This window comes from Pinus tabuliformis, chromosome 7, assembly GCF_031772625.1.
Source record: "Pinus tabuliformis cultivar Carrire ecotype Pingquan chromosome 7, CPIR1, whole genome shotgun sequence".
Lineage (NCBI taxonomy): Eukaryota > Viridiplantae > Streptophyta > Pinopsida > Pinales > Pinaceae > Pinus > Pinus tabuliformis.
This window is the reverse complement of record NC_142293.1, coordinates 1207840921-1207847427: the sequence shown is the minus strand read 5'-3', so window position 1 is coordinate 1207847427 and position 6507 is coordinate 1207840921. Positions and strand designations below refer to the sequence as shown.

At 39.6% G+C, this 6507-nt stretch overlaps 1 pseudogene; it reads left to right on the top strand.

The window, feature by feature from the left end:
* Positions 1-922: 922 nt before the first annotated feature.
* Positions 923-1537, top strand: LOC149251740 (ubiquitin carboxyl-terminal hydrolase 3 pseudogene; annotated as a pseudogene).
* The last annotated feature ends 4970 nt before the right edge of the window (positions 1538-6507 follow it).

The following is a 6507-nucleotide window of genomic DNA, read 5'->3' as shown; positions in this document are numbered from 1 at the left end:
TTGTTGCGGTGGAAGAGGAGTAGAATCTGGAACAGCTGAAGCTGAACTGTCATGAGGAGTAGGTGCACTGTCATGAGGAGCAGGTGAACTGTCATGAATGAATCCAGCACTCTGAAACTAAATGGGCTTGGCATAGTCTGGAATATGAAAGGACAAGTCCTTGTCATATCCAAGACCAGTTCTATGCTTGTTGTGGACAAGCTGTTCCCAAGGTCTGATGATGGGCTTGGGAAGTGCAGACTGAGTTTCTGCATCTGCATATACAACTGCTGCTTTATTTGAATGAACTGTAACATTATTGTCTTGTTGTTTATAGGAGTCTGTTTCAATCTTCTAAACAGAAACAGGTTCAGAATGATGACTCCACTTGTGTAATTCTTCCTGCTGTAGCTTTGTCTCAAGCTACAAAAACTCTATCTTTTCTTGTGCATTTTGTATACATTTTTGAATGTCAGCAATAATGTCTTTATTGATTATGATTGCGCTGTCAGCAGTGGATATGATTAGAGTTCTCAATAACTCTAATATTCTTTCAAGCTTAGCCATTTTTCTTAGCAGTGGGCAAATAAAGAATGTGAGAAATTATGCAATATCTTCTTCTACAAACAATATCAAGCCTTAATGGTAGGCTTTGGAGCAACCGTTAAGACCAAATTTCAACATATACCACTTAAAAATTTGGCTAAAAATAGTGAGCTTAAACTGTTGAAGAGAAACTCAAAAGGTAGATTCCCAATGCAAAATGGTGCATGTAAAGACTTAAATAAATACTACCTCAACCTGTTTAAAAAATTGAATTGATGTCATGTTCATGAGAACCTCAACTGGAGCTAATCCTTCCTCGCCCACAAGGCGCAACTGGTATTTTCAGTGCCTTGTTTTTAATTTCTGTCAATCTACAACACTACCTTCTTGGAGTTAGATGCCATCTGTTCTCAGCTGGGTTCATAAAATATTTCAGGGAACACTTACAAATGAAACAAGATGCTTGTGATGTGAAACTGTAACTGCTAGGGACGAAACATTTTTGGATCTTAGTCTCGACATAGAACAGAACAGTTCCATCACAAGCTGTACATACTTAATGCTGACGACAAGTTCTTTTGTGACAAGTGTTGTAGTTTGCAAGAAGCACAAAAAAGAATGAAAATTAAGATCCCTCCTCGTATTCTTGTTATCCACTTGAAGCGCTTCAAATACATTGAACAACTTGGGCGATACAAAAAGCTCTCTTATCGTGTGGTCTTCCCCATGGAGCTGAAGTTATGCAATACAACCGATGATGCACCGGGTTCAGATTCAGAGTATTCACTATTTGCAGTCGTTGTTCATGTTGGCAGTGGTCCAAATCATGGGCACTATATTAGCCTTGTAAAAAGCCATAACCACTGGCTCTTTTTTTGATGACGAGAATGTAGAAATGATTGATGAGTCTGTTGTGCAAACATTTTTTTTTTTTGGTTCAGCACAGGAGTACTCAAACAACATGGATCATGGTTATATCTTGTTCTATGAGAGTCTAGACAACAAGCTTTGAGACATCCTTCATTGGATCAAATTTAGGGGATATATTTAGCTCAAAGTGCCAACAATTCAATTGGTTTTGGATGACTTGGAAATCCGAAAGTTTACAGTTGAATCGAACAACATGTCTCTGTGACAAAATGACTTGCAGAGCTGTATCTTGAAAACAAAGAGAGACGATGGCTTGAACCACCATTCAACATGACGATTGCATTTCCAGTTATTCTCTTAGCGTTACCACAACATGGTGAGATATCTTGCTTGCTGCGATTTCAAAATAAAACAATCTTAACTCTCAACGGCGGGACAGGAGGAGCGGCTTCAATGAGAGGAAACCCGATGACTGCATAAATATATAATTTCATATTTGATTGAAGGACATGTATGAAGAAATGTACTGCGGATTCAAGTCTGCTACAGCTTATTGAACACTGCCTTGAACTGATACCTCAAGACCCACGGGGCCCATGACTAAGCCACAGATGGGTAGCGGTCGCTTGCGTATAGTGAAAGGGGCATTGAAATGATTTCTTGTAAAAAATTTAGAACTCTAGACCATTACCACGCAGAGATACCATTCAATACCATTCGCATAAAACGTTGATACCATCCAATACCACACAGAGATACCATTCAATACCATTCGCATAAAATGTTGATACCATTCAATACCACGGATGCTATGAGAAGAGTATTTATCACCAGCGAGAAACCACAAGAGCAAATAATTTATCACCGACAGTAAGATCTTTTACAGGATGTCAAAGTCATTACGTGCAGCAGGGAGAACAATTTGCACTCCTTTGCAAATTTATATCATCGACTTTACATTCCAGAAACTCTAAAGCTTAATGGAAACTGGACCTCGGACAAATCCGCCTACCAAGAAATACCAATATTTGAACTGCACGGCACTAAAAATCCACGAACTGTAGTAAAAGAATTCTTTATCCAAACAAATAATCAAACTCCATGACCAAAACGAACAAATCATAGCTAAATCAAATCCTTTTCTCGTGAAGAAACCGCATTTAGCCTCAGGAACCTAAATTATCAACGCAGTCTACAATTTCACCAGATTCGAATGCTCAATCTACCATTTCACAGGATTGGAATGCTCAACCCGAAAAAAATCAAACTCTACAGTGGGATTTGGTCTTTAAGCCGACCAAAATCGAGCTTGTAGGTGTCTGTAGATGGAGAATAACGAGAAGAAGCAGGATTTGTCCAACCTCAACAATGGCAACTTCCACTCGGACATGAACATCATCATTCATATATTTAAAATCCTCATAATCCATCAACGCATATCGTTCCTTTTCTGAGAGCGCAGGTAAGGAATATGGCAGAGAATGAGAGCGCAGGTACAGTAGACAGAACGCAGGTTCACATAAAAGGAATATGGCAGACAGGGGTCAGAGATGTCAGTCAGCAATTAGTGGATTTCAGGCAGAGAATTGTCAGGAGGTAGTGCATGCAGTACCAGGAGCAGCTAATTATATATGGAGGAGCAGAGACCAGTAGTGGTATTAACAGGGTGCAGCTAAAATTTAGCTGAATAAATATTCATGAGAAAATATTCGTGAATTACATGGCAGAAATAAACTGCACAGAAAGGCCAAAAACAAATGGCTCAAATTACTTATGCAGGGCAGGAATACGCCTGCTCTGATACCATGTTAAACACACATGGACAGCAAGAGAGATATGAAAGATAAAACATGCAATACATTTTTTATTAACATGAGATATACATTTATAGTACAATATGTGACTCTTGGGTTTCAGATCCCAAGGTCTCTTGGACTGCTTTGGTCTATTCGGCCTCCACACTAACCCATTTAGGATTAGGTGTCCAACAAGCCCTCCTACTCAACGCATCCGCCACTTTTTTGTTCTGCCCGCTGATGTGTTTGTGTTTCAACACAAAGGTGAAACTCTGCAAATATTCCGCCCACTTGGCATGTTTGTGATTCACCTTGTGTTGTTGCATCATATATTGTAGTGCAGAATTATCTAAAAACAACACAAATTCATTTCCCAAAAAATAGTGTCTCCAGTGCTTCAATGCCGGTACAACAACATAGAACTCCTTGTCTTATGACGAATATTTCTACCTGCTTTCATTTAGCTTCTCACTGTGTCACACGGAATCTGTCAAGGGTGCGGACACGACTGACCTTCCTAGAAGTCTAAGACATTCTAATGACAAACAAGACAAAATGGAGTGATCTTTCTCTAAATACACCTTTTACAACATGAAAACTACAAGTGTTTAGGCTTACCTTATTCCAAAACGCTGTTGTTGAAGTCCGTTCTTGACGATCCGGATGAGCTCCTCCTTCAAGTCAATTCCTGCAACCACAAACAATCAAACAATTACCAAGCACTTGCATTTCATATAATAAAACATATATTCAACATGCAGACCAAGGAACACATGAAATAACTCATTAACACAAGCTATTGAGAAAAATAAACCAGTTTGTATTAATAACGAAACAAAGAAACTCTTACAACCTGGCCTTGGTGTTGTGCAAGTTCCTCCCAGGGTCCATCAAGGGTTTTCCTCTACTTTGACAAAGCTCACCCTCTCCCAAGTAGAATCAAGTGAAGACAATCTCTCCTCACAAAGGCTCTAATGGAAGACCTAAATCCTGCAGCATTTACCCAAAGAAAATGTATAGCTCCAACCTCCTCTCCTTCTGGCTCAATGCCTTTATTTATAGTGCTGTAAAGAGGTTATTCAGGTCCACTATCAATGGGATCATCCCCCTCTATGGGTGGGATAGCTCCCTTATTGATGGGATAAGTTCCCCCTTAATAGAGATACATGAACCAACTGGAGGCGCATCCATTTCATCAAACCGACCTCTAGAATGTTCTAGAAGTAACCACAAGTAACTTTTTCAAGATAAAACTCGCGCATTTTGCCTTTTACAGAGGGACGCACCTGTCCCTTAACATACAGAGCGTCCATGGACGCATATTTTGTGAACAAGGTCAGCGTCCCCGCGGGTAAGGCTAGAGAGAACCTGCGACCCCAGAGATAAACATAGTTTTTACAAGACTTTCTCTCTTCTTTGAGTTTGAGATGGATAACAGAGGCATGAGACTTGCCTAAGAGGGTAGCATGACTGTTGATTTGAGCCATACTAACTGTAAGTAGTCAAGGTGACATTTTTTAGTGTAACAGATTGCCCCCTAAAGTGCGAAGCCTGGAATAGAATAGGGTTTTGTAATTCTAGGAAGGGTGAAGCGCTTTATCATTTCAAGGATTGCCTTGTGGATGGCCTGGTTGGAACCTGCAATTTTCAACACAAAATACATGGATAAGATTATATCATCACTGAGGTAGGCATTCCCATACTCAGATTCAAAACTTTAACTAATGGACTAACTATTCTGATACAGGAATGATCTTGCAGTACATCATTTTTATAGACTTTTGTAGACACAGTATGGACGCAGCCATCTGTTTATGATTAGTCTACATAGATAATGAATACAAAACTCCTCGCAGCCTGGATGGTAGAAACTAGATCCAGGGTCTTCACTTCTACTTCCCGAATTGGTACGATTCTAGCCATGTGATTAAATGATTCGATGTCGAACATGGTAGAAACCACTTGATTACCAGTCAATGATGTAAACTGTTAACAAGCGTGAGAGAAACCACCAGTAATGTCAATGGTTCTCAAAGTACCAAGCACAACCCGTGAAATGTGAATAGATGTTTTGATGTCGAACACTTCACGGAATCCTCTGATCGAAAGTCAATGATGTAAACTGACGTCAAAGGCGAGAAACCTGCCATTGATGCATGCAGACTTCAAGGTACTGTCGATTCCTAAGTCATCTTTCTAGATAATGTGTCGATGTCGATAGAAAGCGACCCGTTGCAGGCAAGCCCGCAACACGAAATCATTGTTCAAGTTGAAGAAATGTTGCTGTAAGGACTGACTCAGGGATGGTCAAATGGATGACAAGTATTTTGCAGATGAAAGTTTTTGCTTGCAGACCTCTTGAACACATAACGACACAACAGATGGCTTGGTGACGTATAACTCAAAGTTAACCCCTGGAACCCGGTTAAAGACTTTCAAAGTGATTTGGTCAACTGTGAGGTAAAAGATTTCCCAACCCAGGTGAATGAAAAGTGTCGTGTTCAAGAGCGGTAATAAAGTTTCTTCTGAGACAAAAGGTGACAAATAGGTTCATTCTTCTCTTTTTTCCCCCACCATTTCTGGCAAGTACCTCTTTATTTTTAACAAGCTTGAGGAGGATAACATATGCTTGATTATAAGCTCATCCTTCGGACGAGTCCAACCTAGTTTAAATTCGAACCCTAGGAAGGAGTGGTTCGTTCCTGTTTGTAATTGAACAGGTCCTCTACTGTAAAAGTTTAACGAGCCCAGTATAGGAGAAACTCGGCGTTTTTCAATTTTAGAGAGTCTGAAAAAACTAAAGGAGACTCCACGTTGAACTTTTTCGTATATTTGTGTCCCTCAAGCCCGAAAAAGTATAAAATAATACCTGGGGGAACCGCTTGATCTTGCGACCAAGGAGTACTTTCATAATAGTGTCGTTAACCTGAAAAGTAAAAAGCGATCAAGGACACGTCGTTTTATTTCCTTATCGAGTTCGAAACGACAAAAACCCGGCAATCTTTTCCTGATTTTGCGGTCAGAAAAGAGCTAAAAGGGGACCGTCTTTTAATTCCGTTTTAACGAGTGAAAAAGAAACACTCGGCGATCTTTTCATGTTTTAGGAGTCAGAAAAGGGCTTAAAAGATGACTCTGATATTTTTGTTTGTGAAAAATTACAATTTCCCTCGAAATCCCTTTGTCCTGCACAAAAGCAACACATTACTCATACCTGTTTAAAATAGGCAAAAATACATTCAAAAACATCTTTTCATGGTAAAAAATGAACTAATTCATCCAAAAAACCTATAAAAAGACCTTTTACCATGTCATTTTT